The following is a 14240-nucleotide window of genomic DNA, read 5'->3' as shown; positions in this document are numbered from 1 at the left end:
TGTAGTAGTTGCAACTGCAGCTCTAACTTTCTCCTCTCTTCATGTACATTTTAACTACTTTCCTGTATGGATACTTGTACTTTTTCCTCACTTACAGTCTCTATATCTGCTCAGAAAGCAGAAATCCCTGGTACATTTCCTGGTGATGGTGTGACTGTATGTGAAGGATGTGTGCCACTATCACTTTAGAGGCATTAGCGCCGTTGTTTTCCATTATCAGGTAAATGTTTGCTCTGAAGAAGCATTCCTAATGGAGAGAAAGTTGTGCAATCCCTACCTAATGTTGCTGCATGATAAACATGACTCATATACTCCAAGACATGGCTACCTCAGCTACTGCGGTGCGTGCTGCGTGAATCATCCAGGCCTTTTCCTCCTTCCCTCCCCATATACTGTCTCCCCCCTCCTCCTCTCCAATAGCTGACTGTTTTTCCCCCCTATTTCTCTTTCTCTGAGGTAAAGGAATTGTCAGTTTTAGTCACTCTGAGTCTGACAGTGATGTCAAACCCTTGTCATGACTGAGCATGGGCAGAAGAGGCTGTTCTTCGCTGGGGACATGAGTGACGGATGGGTTGTCTCACTATAATGTTAGATAACTATGATTTTAGGCCATTCAAGATGAACATACACAAGATGTCAGGAGGTCAAGAAGTCCATTGTGTGAAAGGGTTGCATCTTTTGACGTTTGGGAGTTCTGTTTCCAGTTGTGGGGTTTTATCTCATCGCCAGGCTTTAAAACAGGCCATAACAGCTGATAAGCAACACAGAGAGCTGACTGACATTGTTTTATTGTTTGCTGAGAGATTCTAATTAGTCAGAATAGTAGGCTTGAATCTTCTTGACTACAGTTGTGGACTCTCAGTGGAGTTTTATCAATAAAAGCCTCATTGTTTCATCTAGAAAGTCCACATTATTTCTCATCCGTCTATACGTATAAGGTGACTCACCATGAGTCATCAAAACAGTAATCCCCCATTTCTTTACCTATGAATCACACACGCATAACATATCCTAAAGCAGCGTTAAGATGCTCAGCTCTGGCACAGGTACAGCTGCAGCGGATTAACTTGTCATTGGATGGTTCGCAGCATTTCCAGCAGTGTCGGAAACAAACACCCACACTGCAATCCCCAACCCTATAGCATGTGCATCTGTGCTGTCGCAGTCACGGTCCAATCCCTCAGCGGCTTGGATGGCTTTTTGGGAATGTGGCAGTTTGAACATCGAAATGTGTAATCTAACACAGGGAATCCTGGGAGGATGGAGGGATGGAGAAAAGAGAAAAAGAGAGAAGCCTCCAGCTGCAGGGCTTGCCAACTTGCTGTCATCTCACTGGAGGTGCTACAGAGAGCGTGGATAGAAATCCAGTGCTGCTGACTTGCATGTAATTAGCTACTGTGTTACCCAGCTCATTCCAGGCAGCGCTGTGTTCATCTGCATGAGGAGAATGTGCTGCACCAAGAGAAGCCTCCTCCGTAAGGCGGCGCTCTGCTGGAAAAGCCTTGTTGTCTTAATATCTAACATAGCTTTTTCTTAGACTGCATCCCTAGAATCATTGTCCAAGCTGCTGTTGTAAAAGCTGTTTTCAGCAAAGGATCTTAACCCACAAAGACCCAAAGATCCACTGGTGATCCAAAGCATCTACTGATCTAAAAGGTTTAATACCTGTTGATCCACTAATCCCACCAACACATGTAAATAATTGGTGTAAAATGCAGTTTGTCATATTTTCATGGTCATCAGATATGACCCATTTGGATGTTCAGAGGCTCCGTAGTTACCGTGGAAACCCCGTCATCTTCTACAGCAGTGATTCACCAGTAAAACCCATGGAGTGTAACAAATGTCAGTGGATGGAGAAGCTTAGTTTATGTTCAGTTAATGATATCTTGGCTGAAAAAGTCCCTTTTTCTTCAGTTTTCTCTGATATAATAACCTTTGAATTTACTGTGAGTTTTCATGAACGTCTAAATGAAGTATAGGAAATTAAATATAGGATTTACAGTGAAAATGCAAATTACAGAGGATAATATTATAATGAAAGGTGATAAATCATTTAAGAAAGGTTAAATAGAGAGAAAAATTCATTTGGGTACTGCCACAAAAGTAACACTGAGTCTTTATGGGTTAAAACTTCTACAAAACTGTGCCGTCTTCACAATTAAGCAGGGCTTCAGGTGCTTTTCCTCCATTAAAGAGAATATACCAGAGCTATCAGCTAGCTCGGCTTTCTACGCCTCAGTGAGTCTGAGCAGTACAGTAATGATGGTTATGGGACCCCCACCCCCACCCACCCACCCAGACACCGTGGATCCTGCAGGCAGGCATCAGCTGCCTGTGATGGGGTGACCCACTAAACGCCTGAGGCTCCACTTCTCCTTTCTCCCTGCTCCTCCAGTTCTCCAGGGCTGCTTCCTGGTTCTGCTTGGTGGTTTGGATGGGGAGGGGGGAGCAGAGGGGTCAGGAGGGGTAGTGGCTTTCATTTTTGTCTTTCACCTTTGTTGTTCTCTGCAGTACTCTTGATAGGACTCTACAATATGGTTAAAAAAAAACCTCCCATCTGGACATATTACCTTGACGTTCAAGTATGAGTATTAAATTTTTATATAAAGGGGGAAAAACACAACATTCTTTATCTCGAGCTGTATATTCAGGTAGTATTTAAACAATTAGAGACAGATACACAGAGATTACACATGCTGATATAAAGTATGAGAGTAAGTTTAGTCGTCTCCAACATTAGAATGCAAAGCTTCACCTGAAAAATAATAATTTCTGTACATATTAAACCTCCTGAGACCCAGGAAAGTACATGTTTTGACTTTGCCTATATTGGAAAAATTATGATGCAACAGTTTTTTCAGCTGCATTTTTTAAATTTTCATGGAATGTCCTTTACGGTGGACAGTTTTTTTTGTGTAAAGCTGTGAAACTCTTGTCCACAAACATGGACAGAAAAACCATAGCTGGGTCTTAGGAGGTTAACAGTAAGTATACGGATGTCAGGGTGTATTATAAAATAAAATGTGTAAGGTCTCCCACTTGTATCTACTGTAGGTTTTGTGACCTGAACATGAGCCGTGAACTGAACCATTTCCACACAATCAACCCTTTCTGTTGTTTTGAGGCATTAAATGTTAACTGTTGACTTAATTTTCCTTCAGAGTTGAATAACTTATCAGTTATCGTTGAGGAAAGTCTGAAAAGTAGTGAAATAACATGCATGATAATGAAAGGCAGAGCTGGTTTTCTGTTCAAATCTGGTCAGTTTAAAAAGCACATAGAACCTGTGTCGCGAATGCTACTTTTGAAATTAGCCATATGATCAAGATACTATAAAATAGATAAACATCTGTGATATCCCTCCCAACTCTGGTACATACAAGCAGACAAATGTTGTTAATCTATGACCTTTACGTGCGTGAAACATTTTGCTTTCCTGACCTAAACCCTAAACATCCCAGTTTCTCTTCTGTCTCGACAGTTCAACACATAAATCAGGAGTACTGTGTCATTCATTCAGGGGCTTGCTTTGATAGTACTAATTACGCCGGGTTCGTTGTAGGAGGGTCTTCCGCTGACTTGAAGCTATTCCAGGGCTGGTCTGTCTGCTGGTTTGCCATCTTTGTGGGCACCCCCAGTTTTATTGCAGGGTTTATAAAGACAAAGGTCACCTAGAGTTCTTTGGGTTCTGCCTGCAGCTGTGAAGGCGTTGTGTACTAGTGTTTGGATCCTTTAACTCAGAGATAAACACATTTTAGGAATGTAAACACTGACTTATTAATATTAACTAATAATTCACTTCAGCTTTATTTGCTAATGTTGAGCTGTTAAATACACCATCACTGTTTAACATCACTATTACACTGCCAAGTTTCTTTTGCATTAAACAGAACTGAACTCACTTGCTAAAAGTTCTAACAAAGGGGTAAAATATTTGTAATAATCATAATTTCATCATTTGTCTTCTGTAAATGTAGGGAGTTCTGTCCGCTATATATTAACCCATAAAGTCCCAGTGCTACTTTAATGATAGTTCCAAAATGATGATTTCACTATATTTAACCTTTCTTCTGTGATTTATCACCATTTATTGTAATTAGAGCTGCAACCGATTAATCGATTAGGTGCTTGAAGCCAATGCAAAAATTCCTGATTCGATTAATCGACTCAAATGGATTGAAGGGAAATATTCTATTGCAGTTTTCCTGAATTGAAGCTTCTTTGTGCGTCTCAGTAAGCGTCCGTGTGAAACACAATGGTGGAACCAATGTTTAACAGCAGAGAAATGAAAGAAACAAAGCTTTGATTCAGGACAATTGTGGTTGAATGATTTTTTGGATCACTTTGAGTCGATTAGTTGGTTGCAGCTCTAACTGTAATATTATCTTCTTGTGTTTTTCAGTGAAAATCATATATTTTCCTATATTTAATTCACTGATCATGATGTTCATAAAAGCTCGGATTAAAGTTAAGGGTTACTACATCAAAATGGAGCAAAAATATAAAAAACTGAATAAGGGACTAAAACAAGTGTGTCCATACACTGTCATTTATTAAACTTCATGGGTTTTACTGGTGAATCAATGTTGTAGAAGATGACGGTGTTTCCACATCCACTACAGAGCCTCTGAACATCCAAATGGGTCATATCTGCTGACCATGAAGAGATGACAAACTGCATTTTACACCAATTATTTTCATGTATTGATAGGATTAGTGGATCAGAAGTTATTAAAGTTTTACATCAGTAGGTGGTTTTGGACACCAGTGGATGTTTGGGTCTTTATGGGTCAAGATATTATGAAGAAATAAGCGTCACATTCCTGGTTATTAGTTTGTCATACAGTTATGGCAAGAGGTGTACGGGGGTCACTGTGCGTTTGTTGAACATTAAGAGCATTGACCTAGAATTAGCTGTGATTGATTATATCCCATTTCCTTCCTCTATAACCCCCATCCCCTCCCCCACTACACATGCACACAAACACCCCTTCCCTCGCCCCCACCCTGGTCATTTATCTGATGTGCTAGAGAGCTCAGTGTACCAGCTGGGGTCAGAGAAACAGAGAGGCCCAGTGTCCCTGGAGGCTATAGGATCTCAGCCCCTCTGAGAGACACAGTAGCAGTGGTAGAGTTGTGCACAAACACACAAATAAATGCACACATGGGCCATCTGATGCTACTGTCTTACCTTCCATTGACTATGCCATGCTTATGTAAGAGCAGGAAGTTGGGGTGTTCTGGTGGTCCACCTGGTTGAGGCTGCACAGTGTAAATCAGTGAATCAAGCCTAGGATTTCTATGTTCTCTAAATCCCCTGTCAAAAACATAGAAACTCTGAAAATATCTTTAAAAAGTCTGTGAAGTTAACCTTTGTTTTCCATGCTGAATGGACACTGCAAGCTGCCAGTAAGAAAACATTAACTAAATACATATTGACTTACAATCTGGCCATAGAAGCTGATACAAAACAGGAAAACCTGGCAACCCAAATAGAGACGGACATGAGGTAGACACAGTGCAGAACTTCCTGCTCCACTGCAGCCTGTATAAAAAGATAAGAACCAAGCTATTTCACAAAATACAACTGAATTTCCTAAAAAAAATTAAATAAAATCGATATTGTGGAAACACTGACATTCCTAAAGCATCAGCATATGACTTTTGCTGGTGCTGAGCTACTTCCAAAACTGACTGTAACTCCATATTATAGCAGGGTTTACATTTGTACTGTAGAATATATATGGTGTACGTTTTAATTTTAATATAATTTGTGCTTCAATTTCATAGTACAACCTGCTTTTTCAATAATCTTCTTGGTTTCATTAACCTTAATTCAATAACAGAAACATAAAAGATAGATAACATGAGGGAACAATGGTCTGTGGTTATGAAATGATGCAAAGCAGTGCTCCGAAGCTCCCATTGGATAATATACAGTACACATACATACATACATACATACATACATACATGCATACATACATAAATACTCGCTCTCTCGTTCCTCCTCGCTCACCCTTGCCTTCCCATGCAAAGAGCAGATTCTGTCATGAGAGTTCCAGAGACTCCCATCCCCCATCACTTTCCCCAAGGGAGAGAGAGGAAGAGAGAGGATGCTGTCTTGACTCCATAAAGCAGAACGCACGGCAAATGAATACATCATCATGCTAATTAAAGTAACAATGTGTTTTGGTTCTGGGAGGTTGGCATGTTGTCAAGTAGTTTGGCTCAGCTGGACAGGAAATCTGGTTAGAACACAATGGCCGTCATTAAAATTATACACAATATGTAATGCAATAGTGTAAGTTGTTTATTAGCAATGCTGTTGTGGGGCTGAAACGGTTTATTATTGAAGGCTGTTGGTATATTCCCACTATATAAATACATGTCAGTCACTAATGGTTTATCTGTCAGACTACCCTTGCTTTTCTCTTTAAATTTTTTTTTTAAGCTGAAGTCTGTTTGTACAACTTAAAACAGGCTAACCATGCCATATGCTACATGATGGATTTATTATATGTGTAAGGTTGGGGTTAATTTTTGAGTCTCTGACCTTTTCTTCTTCTTTTTTTCTTAAATCCTCAAGTGGATTTAATAATTTACTAAAGTTTCAGCCAGCCATCAGTTGTTTTTAGGCATCTTTGGGCAGAAAAATTGATTAGACACATCATCATTGATGATATCATGATTAGATGACATTGTTGATTAGATCACAGGTGTCAAACATGCGGCCTGGGGGCTAAATCCGGCCCGTCAAAGGGTCCAGTCTGGCCCACAGGATGAATTTGTGAAATGCAAAGATATTAACAATTAATGGTGTCAAAATCATTTTAATTCAGGTTCCACATACAGACATATGCAGACCAACTGGATCTCAGTTGTGTCAGACTAGTAAAATATGATCATAATAATCTATAAATAATGTTTTGTTTTGTTTTTGTTTTTGTTTTGTTTTGTTTGTTTTTTTTTGGGGGGGGTCTTGGTGTTAAAAAAAAAAAAGGAAAATTACATGAAAAGTTTACATTAACAAACTATCCTTTTACAAAAAATATGAACAACCTGTTTTTAGCTCTGTTTTGGTCTTAACCATTGAGTTGTATGTCAAGGCCTTAACCTGCTAAATGCTGCTAGCTAGATGCTAATGTGTGTGTATCAAGTGTTGCAAAGGAAACACATTGAGGTTTTATTGTTATTACCTATGTTTTCATTGGGGTTTGTCTGTCTGCTTGTCTGTTAGCAAGATAACTCAAAAAGTTATGGGCGGGGGGGACATGACTGATCTGCCTTGGTGCCTTCTGTGCTCTCTGAGTGCTTTTCTAGTTTGTAGATTAAAGTAGAGTTGATGGGGGATGTGTAGCAGAACAGAAGATTTCAGGCTGTAATACAAAAGATGCTATGCTTGGCATAACTTGAAATGAAGTAGACTTTTCTCTGAAGTTGCATGTAAGAAATGTACATTTGGATCGGATCATGGTACCAACAAGTGCACTATATTAATGCTGCGTTCCAGGCCGGTTTTTGAGTTTTTGAGTTGAACATCCAACACAAGCAATGCCAAAATATCCACTGATTTAAACTGCTATACAAAAATATGGTCTGGTCCCAGTATAAAGATGGAGGGTCTTAAAACTGATGTTCCATAAATACTCTGTCTTAAATGTTAATGTGTGCTTGTCGTTCCTCATCTAGTTGGTCTGTGTTGTCCATTACCATCTGCTGTTGTTCTTACCATCGCTGGTATGTGCTGCCCTTTACCATTAGTGCTATTGTAGTTTTTTTTTCTTACCATTGTTGGTATGTAATTATTGCTGTTCTTTACCACTTGTGGTATTGCAGTTTTTTTGTCTTTACCATTGTTGATATGTAACTATTATCATGTAAGTTGATGGTTAACTGTTACCTGTGGTAACACCACCAGGAATGTACTTTGTTTCTATTTTTTTTACACACATTTTGGTTATGCAATGTAAATACTGTTAAATGAGTTTATTCTAATTTGGTATAGGCCTATTTTGTTCCATTTTGCTAATTGTTCTGGCTTGAAGTCGAAGGACAGGAGTGAGTATTTAGAACATTATTATGTTCAGTTATTTGATGATGAGAATGGGGGTGGGATTAAATATGTTTTTCTTCTTCCCACTCCTTTTTGAGTATAAATGAATGATTTTTTTCAGGGGAATTTTGAATTTGCTTGTATACTATAAATGCTTGAAATGAACAAACAAATGAATGAAATTAGCCTGTAAGTCACGACTTCAAACAACGACTCACAACTTTGTAACATTCCAGGCAAGTCACGCCAAACTGCCTGAGCACAAGGAATTGTGGTAGTTAGATGTAAACAAACCAGCATGGCGGACCGTACGTTAGGTTCATTTACAATCATTTCTATCGCCAAAGGTGCTTGCTCTTTGCTTATTTGAGGGAAGCAGAGGAGTAAAAATGGTGCATAGGGCAAGAGAAGCTGTTCTACCTTTTATGTTATTTGTATATTTGGATACGTATTTGGTAATCATTTATTCTTGCACTCATTGGACTGAAAACTAGCTAACGCTAGAGTAGCTGCTGATTATGCAGAACATTTGCAGATAAATTATGTCAGAGCAATACCTTGTTTTAATAAACAATTTGCATAAACACCACCATGGGGGCTGCCATTGCTACATGACATCAGAACTTGGAACTGGGAGTACATCGATCTAGTATGAGTTCACGGGCAGGAAGTCACAGGTTTGACTGCCATTCCAGTGCATTTTCACCTGTAGATAGTTGGAAAAACACGAGTTACGGGTTGCCAGCATTATATGAATAAACTGAAGGTAACACTTTGGTGAATTTGGTGAACATCCAGGGAAAAAATATATACAATGTCCCCATGCGTTGTTTGTATTTTGTTGAGCGACTTACGGTGTTCAGGGTGAGACCATAGTGCAGACCAGGTTGGCATCGTAGAGAGGAGAGGAAATGAGAAGGGGCGAGAGGAGCAGAGAGGACAGGAAAGGAGAAGAGAACATCAGACAGAAAATGAGAGGAGAGACATTGACGTCTGAGATGCTATCAGGTCTGGTTGCTGATATGACAGCCTCAGTCCCCATTGACAGAGCAATCAGCCTGCCATCTCCCATAGCCTGCTATTCTCCTGCATGGCACAGCACAGCATCAGCCTCCATTGTCTCTCAGGCTTTGTTCTAAATAACATCTGCATTCGTCAGCATCGGTTTTATTCTCTTCTGGGCTCTTATCCCTCAAGCAAAGTTTGAAGGGATTTTCCTGCCCCTGGCTGTGCACTTTGAAATGCCCTTGGCAAAACATGACAGTAGAAAAATGTTTTAGAATGAGAAGTAAGTTGTAGCAACTTGTACAAGGAATGTTAAATATTCACAGTCATAATAAGTTATAATACTTTATACACTGCAGAACAGGATGCTCCAATTTCGCTATATGTTAAATAATTAGTCAGCAGTGCCTCAAGCAGCTTTAACTGCTTAGATAATTAACTGTATTTAAGTGTTTAATGTTGAACTAAGCAGATACATATGTGGTTATACTAAGGTAGCCTTTTTTTTTTTTTTATTGTATCTTTATTTGGAATGATCATGTAAATGCACCAACATATCGACTTTGGTAGAAAAAAAATAAAATAAATGTCATTCCAGTTTTTTTTGTTTTTTTTTTGAGTCCAGGAGATGCACTTCACCAGCCCTTAAGGCAAACGAGTCGCAAAAATAAAAGACTTCGAATCATGGAACAAAGTTTGTTCGTCCTTGTAATGACCATTCTCCTTCAATATCTTAAATTTAACATCAGTTGCACTCAAGTAATCACAATGGGTATACATTATCCTCCAAAGGATGATCTAAGGTAGCAGTTTAATCCCTTGATCAACTTCACCATTGGTTGTAATACAGCGTGTACATGAAAGTTGCAAAGATGCAATGTGTGTTTTTTATGGAAAACAGATGTTAAAAAAGCAAGAGTTACAAGTCATCATAAGCAGAATCAAAACATCTCTCCTGTCGTTATATAACTTTATGAAAATTCAACACTACAGATGAAATATGGATAGATTCTGGAAACAAAGAAAAAAGTCACATCAGAAATGTAGCCAACAAGGGCAAAGGGAGGAGAAATGTAAGAGTGAAAGAGGCTGAGAAGGAGACGCTCTGTCACTTTTATTACCCCATACCCCCCACCCCCACCCACCCCCATCCCCATCCACCTTAGGTCGAGTCTGTGTAGGGGAAGATATAGGCTGCAGCATCTGACCCTCAGAGGGAAGACGGCTGCCCCACAGGAGCATATGTGGCTGCTATAGAACCACTGGCAGTACTGATGTTAAATGTGTTTCTCCAAACCCCTGGGGCAGTTGTGGTGTCACACTCGAGATGAAATCTGCAGAAAGAAATATGAAGAGGCAGGACTTATAAGTGATTTTGCAAACTTTTAAACAGACAGCTTATAGGGGTGACTTTATGTTTTGTCAACGTAGATGGATGTACAGAGGAAGGTGTGGTGCTTTTACCCTCCCCCGTGACATTCCCTCTGGGTTTGTTTTATGACTGTTGAACCCTGAAAGGTCAGAGAAAAGACACCCCTCCAATCTGTACAACAGAGGTCTCAAACCACATGCCCTGGAGGACCCAGGTTATCCAGGTTGTCATCCTTACCAGACTAGACAAGGTGATTGCACCAGTTAGTTTTCTGTCTGCGGAACATGAGTGAATCAGTGGAATCCGCTTCAAATCTGTGACTTGTTTTTTTTTTTTTTTTTATCCTCTGCTGTGTGTTTTCTCTGATGCTTGTGAACCTATAGAACGCTTTTATCAGACTGATCTCAATAAATGGCGTTGTATGTCATGCCAGTTCTTATGGCATTTGGAGTGCTATACCTACGCTTTTTCGACCTTTTGCGGCGTGTTATTTAATGCCATTTGATTGCATGTCAATTCACGCCAAGATCTCCGGTTCACCTAACCCTAACCCTAACCCTCAGTTTGTGGTATTTGACGCATTAATTTAGGTTGGACAGGGGTGTAATAACAGCGTGAACATACATGCATACAGATAACATGCCAATTAAAAGTGGCATGTATATTTATGCCAGTCATGATATCACATTGATCTACTGGAAAGTTGAGTATCTTGTATCTTAACTTGAGTATCAGGCTGATTTGTGACTATGGATGAGACTTGGGTCCATCACTATCAGCCTGAGACCAAGTAGCAGTCAAAACAATGGAAACATCCCATGTCATCAACCCCAAAGAAGGCAAAGGTCGTTCATGTACTTGATGACAGCCCCATACTCAAGTTTGTCCATTTTTCAGGAAACACTTGATACAGAAAGTTCAGGGACCTGTAAAACAGGGAAAAAGATTGTTATGACCAAGAAATTTAGTGGATAGGATTAAGATATGTGAAAGATTTCATGGACCAAATTTGGTCTTCATATTTTAATCCTTTCCATGTTAGGCTCAAAACTTTTCAGTTGCCCCTCGTACAACACTTTTATATATGAGTCTATGACCCAATCCCAATTGATCCCTTGGCCCTACCCCTTACCCCTACCCTTTGGCCCTTGCAGTTGGTACTACCCCTTGAAATAAAGTTGCAAGAGGTAGTGGTTGAAACATTCCCCTATGAAATGAGACAACCCTTCGAGACCTGTTACGTCATCAGCGGTCATCGATGCCGCTATAAACTGATGCAACAACTTTGTTTCCGAAAGTATTCTCCATGCCGTCAGCAGCTGTAACCATCTCTGTTCCATGGGCTTTGGGCATCTTTTTACGGCTATCAACCGCAAACTGCAGACGTGCGAACTATAACACATTAAAACGGCATTAAACGGTCAATCAAATGATTAAGTTGTTTCTAAAGAAAATATTTATATTTTTGTTTATCTTTCATCACACTGCTGCACTTTTTGGCTGTTTATCTCCTTCTTGCCGACAATTTGAACAGAATTTGGGGAGGTTTCTCATACCCCTTCGTTTGCAGTGTGGTCCTGAAAAATCTCCATTTTGAGGGCCAAACAGCCCCCCCCCCCAACTCCTACCCTTCACATGAACGCGCAAAATAGAGAGTACACTTCAAAAATCCAAATCTTACCAAGTGTATTTTTCTCATTTCTAGTCAAAATATCTCATCACACTTAAAATAAAATATAATGGGTTGGGTTTCTGTAAATTGGCTTGAGAGTCTGGTTTTGACCGGTTCGATATGTAAAATGTCATGAGATAATTTTTATTATGATTTGGCGCTATATAAATAAAATTTGATTGACTGATTGATAATCACCTAAAGAGTAACTTTTCAGTGAGATATAAGAACTTATTTTTAGACAACAGATCTTGAAAATCTTATTTCAAGAAATCTTACCAAGATAATTTTCACTTGTTCCACTGGCAGATTTTTTTTGTTTAGTTCAAAACAAAAAAATCTGAAACAAGTGAAAATTATCTTATAACATTGTAAGATTTCTTGAAATAAGATTTTCCAGATCTATTGTCTAAAAATAAGTTCTTATATCTCACTGAAAAATTACTCTTTAGGTGATTATGTCTTATGTTAATTGTGATGAGATATTTGGACTAGAAATAAGAAAAATACACTTGGTAAGATTTGGATTTTTTGCAGTGTAGGGGTAAGGGGTGTGTGAATAGGTGTATAAATATAAAAGAGTAATATAAAAGGAAGAAGGACATATATATTATTAATAATATTTTAGGGAGAGAGGGTGGGATTAAATAAGTTGCACTTCTTCCCACCCCTTTTCGGGCATGTAAATGGAACTATTGTGCTGTTCTTCTGTCTAAGATTGTTATGATTCTTGATATTTGTATTATTATGTGTGTTTTGCTAGATCGCATATATGTTAAATTTCATTGCATGTTCAGAATAAATCACTAAATCAGAATCAGAAGGTGTGAAAGGGAATTGGGCCTTTGTATTGTTTTCTACGGTGACAAACAGAGACATACTGTATCTGGTAGAGAAAGTGAGAGACAGGCCCGTTCTCAAAAAGGCAGCTGAATGGCCAGTTACTAAAGGTGGAATGTGGCGCCAGGTCATCTCAAGCTGATTGCGCTCCATGACTGAGAACCCTCATGCTGTTAGTTGGACTATTAATAGTGGAGGCATTCAGCTTTCTGCAGTGGCCTGCAAGCAGCCAGGCATTCTACACAGGCAGCAACGGCCTGCGGTCATGTTGGCATCGAGGAAAACTAGGCAGCAGAGAGGATTGTATAGGCTGCCACACACTCCACACGAGCAAACTCAGCTAATCAGAGGATTTAGTAAGACAGAAGCATTCAATAAAAACTAACCTGATTATAGAAATTGAGAGTAACAGGTACTTTTCAAGGGTAGTCGCTACACTTCAGCTCTATATTTGCCTGCATGTCTGAAATATGATTTGATCAGCCGCTCTAGTTCTGTCCAAAGGTTAAAAAAAAATCCACCTCCTGACACCTTGAATTATCCTTTATTAAAACAGCGTTGTGTGTTTAATCTGTCTCATGTGTAAACAGGCAGGATAAGGTTTTAGAGGGGTGTCTATGTCTTCGACAGGTGCAATAACTTCCTGGACTGTCTGCCGCGTTCATTTTTGCGAGCTCCACACCATATGGTACCACACCAATAAAATCAAGTCGTATTGTTCTTTTTGGAGCATCGAGAACAGTTTGATCACCCGTTTATCTCATTCAACTATTTTGCTTTTGTGTAAGAATTGATTAAAACAGGCGCATATAAACGGCGTAAGCCCTCTCCTCCAGCCCATTTATCTTTCTCTATTTTATTTGTTCTATATTCGAGTAAAAATCTTGGATTAGCATCTTCTTTCAAATTTGATGTGTGGATATTGTACCCGAAAGGGAAGTTTTGTATAACATTATTTTACAAATAAACAAAGAATGGAAAAAAAAAAAAAGCAGGTGTATATGATAATACAGTCCAACATTCTTAACATAGCTATTAAATCTTTAGCTTAGGTGAATGTTTCTTCTGCTGCAAAAGACATTCTTTATATTTTTTAGATGAGGGCATAATTCAACATAACAAAATTGAAGCTCACACACTTCATATGATCCACCAGAAGTTTTATTTACTACACTGTTATCAATAAAATTGCAATAATTTTATTTTTACAGATTCCTCTTTTTATTCCTATGTATACACATCACTTTTGACCAGATGTAATGATCACATATGGAATCCAAGTTACACTTTAT

General features: G+C 39.0%; 1 protein-coding gene across 1 annotated transcript in view; it reads left to right on the top strand.

The window, feature by feature from the left end:
- The window catches only part of rims2a (regulating synaptic membrane exocytosis 2a), a 278590-nt gene that overhangs the window by 2006 nt on the left and 262344 nt on the right, over positions 1–14240 (top strand).

Source organism: Sphaeramia orbicularis, chromosome 16 (genome assembly GCF_902148855.1).
Source record: "Sphaeramia orbicularis chromosome 16, fSphaOr1.1, whole genome shotgun sequence".
NCBI classification, from domain to species: Eukaryota; Metazoa; Chordata; class Actinopteri; order Kurtiformes; family Apogonidae; genus Sphaeramia; species Sphaeramia orbicularis.
This window is presented reverse-complemented; position numbering and strand designations above follow the sequence as displayed.